At 40.7% G+C, this 2,741-nt stretch overlaps 1 pseudogene; it reads left to right on the plus strand.

Annotated features, from left to right (window-relative positions):
* The first annotated feature begins 1,036 nt into the window (after positions 1 to 1,036).
* LOC149177984 (cullin-1 pseudogene) lies at positions 1,037 to 1,810 on the plus strand (annotated as a pseudogene).
* Positions 1,811 to 2,741: the final 931 nt, after the last annotated feature.

Below are 2,741 nucleotides of genomic sequence, written 5' to 3' on the forward strand. Positions count from 1 at the left end.
AGTTGCCTAAAGATACAGAAAGTTTTGAGAATCAGCAAACTAACCGTGTGTTTTTTGACCCTATAGCTGAATACATGGAAAAGATTTACTGTTCAGGCGGCTTCCAGTTATATTTTCATGTTGAAGAACAGTTACACCTCATGCTGCCTCGGTTACTTCAGTATCTGGCTTATTTTTGTTTCAAGCACAGCCAAAGGACTCAAATGTCAGATAAGATAAATGATTGGCTACATTGGAAATATCATGTTGCTTGAGCTACAAGTGGAGCTTGCAGCTGATAGGGTAGGTAGGTATAGGTAAATGCAAATAAGCTCAAGGTCAACTGAGCATTTTTCAGTAGATGTAGCTTTCATTCTCCTACAGTCATGCTGGTCAAGCAAATTTCTGTTTGTCAAATAAATTCTATGAGGCACTGGAACTGCAGGTTCTTAGTGCACCACAAGGGCACACTATCCCAAGTGGAGCCGCTGTTATCACTGAAAAGTCTGTTGTAAAAATTTTTTAGCCTAGCTTAAAGACAGGGTGTTTTCGCAGCGCATAAATCTGTTAGCAGTTTCGCAGCGCCACCTGTTTTAGTGATTTCGTAGCGAAAAACACCGACCTTGCACTGGCTGCGCTACGAAATTGGGAAATGATAGATATTTAAGGTGAATTGATGGAAACACTGCAAGAAACGAGGTTTGTCAAGCTGTTATATAACCACATACAATACCTGTCACCATGATATTGAAACAGGGCAGGGATGGCGTTATGAAAGATATTTCAAATTCCAAGAAAAGGTTGCGCCTGAGGGGAGCTGAAGATGTAATTCTTGGACAGTATGAGGGCTATACAGAAGATACCAACAGAGGAGGAAATCATCCTATAACTCTGAGGGACAATTACAGGTTATGGGCAGAAATGAGTTCTCTGCGGTCTGAGTTTTCACTATATATGTGAAGTTGTAATAGCAACACCTGGCCGTCTGCTTGACTGTCTTGAAAGAAAATATGATGTCCTGAATCAATGCAACTATGTTGTTCTGGTCAAGGAAAGAATGTTTCGTTATGTGCGCTTCAATAATTTATCCGTTCAAAACTATGAAGAATATCTTAATGAGAACCCACTTGCGCATCCCGGAATAGATTTGACTGTGACAGTTTTGACAACTGGATTTTGGCCAAGTTACAAGTCATTTGATCTTAATCTACCTGCTGAGATGGTTAAATGTGTTGAGGTGTTCAAAGAGCTTTATCAAACAAAAACTAAACATCGGAAGCTTACATGGATATATTCTTTGGGAACCTGTAATATTATTGGGAAGTTTGATCCTAAGCCAATGGAACTTATTGTGACAACTCATCAGGCATCTGCACTTTTGCTGTTCAATGCGTCAGAGAGGCTAAGTTACTCTGAAATCAAGTCTCAGTTGAATTGAACTGATGAAGATATTGTCAGATCGCTGCACTCCCTTGCATGCGCAAAATACAAAATCCTCAATAAAAAAACCAAACACAAAAACTGTGGCGCAAACAGATTATTTGAATTCAACGCAAAATTCACCGACAAAATGAGGAGAATAAAGATTCCTTTTCCACCGGTGGATGAGAAGGAAAAAGTTATTGAGGATGTAGATAAAGCTCGGCGTTATGCTATTGATGCATCAATTGTAAGAATCATGAAGAGCCGAAAAGTTTTATCTCACCAGCAGTTAGTGACGAAGTGCGTTGAGCAGCTGGAACAGATGTTCGAGCCTGATTTCAAGGCAATCAAGAAGGGCCGCAATGTGGCTTATGAAACAGACTTTCTGCATACCATCAGAGCAGGGTAGTAAGCACGTGGCATTTTAAATTAGGCTTGGGTTGGGTTTGAATGTTCCGAGGAGAACATGATATGCAAACTGGTATCTACAGGTTGCCATTGACAGGGTGATGGCGCTGGATCGTTAAGCTGGTAATGGGCAGGAGAACGATTTGCTTTGAGATTGAGAAATAATCTAAGAGCATTCAGATCCGTGTCCGAACCTTAAAATGACGGCCATGGATGATCTTGCCAGCCCAAAGAAGAGAGTCCCACACAAGGGTGTCGAGCTCGCGTGCAAAATTGTGTTCTGGATTTGGTTTCCACTTTTGGTTTCCTGCAGGTCTACTTGGGCTGAGAGGAAGCGTTTGTGTTGTCTAGCTTTGCTGTGACCGGGATCCAGCATGTTCAGTTTTGTTTAAATCATTTCTCTGGCGGTGTGTATATTGGCAAGCCTCGTAGTAATACATGGGTTCAGTCTTCTGCTCTACAAGTATCTTTCTATGTAGGAAATAGTCCATATGTACCAGAGACTGATGGATATCAGCATTCTGCATTTGTAAATGACATTGGATATCATCTACAAGTTTTTCAACATGAGGTTTCTCCTTTGTTTTATCCATCAATCGATGGCGGTTATCCTCCTCAGACCTTTTACAGCCCTGGATGGACGTCGATTTCAACATTCAACACAGATAATATTTTTAATGGTCATCAATTTCAACATCCAGGCTCTATTTATCAACACGTACCTTATCCAGAGAGTCAATATTGGCCATTTCCTTCAGAGGTTCCTCCAACAGAGGCAATTATGCCAGTGTTAGAAGAATTGGGAATACATGGATCCTATGTCAATAACATTCAGTTTGGAAACAACAATTTCTTGGGTAGCAGACCTGGTTTTAATTCTTATTTAATGCCTCTGAATGGTTTTTATGTCAGAGGCCTTATGCCTAATGCTT

Source organism: Pinus tabuliformis, chromosome 4_1 (assembly GCF_031772625.1).
Source record: "Pinus tabuliformis cultivar Carrire ecotype Pingquan chromosome 4_1, CPIR1, whole genome shotgun sequence".
NCBI classification, from domain to species: domain Eukaryota; kingdom Viridiplantae; phylum Streptophyta; class Pinopsida; order Pinales; family Pinaceae; genus Pinus; species Pinus tabuliformis.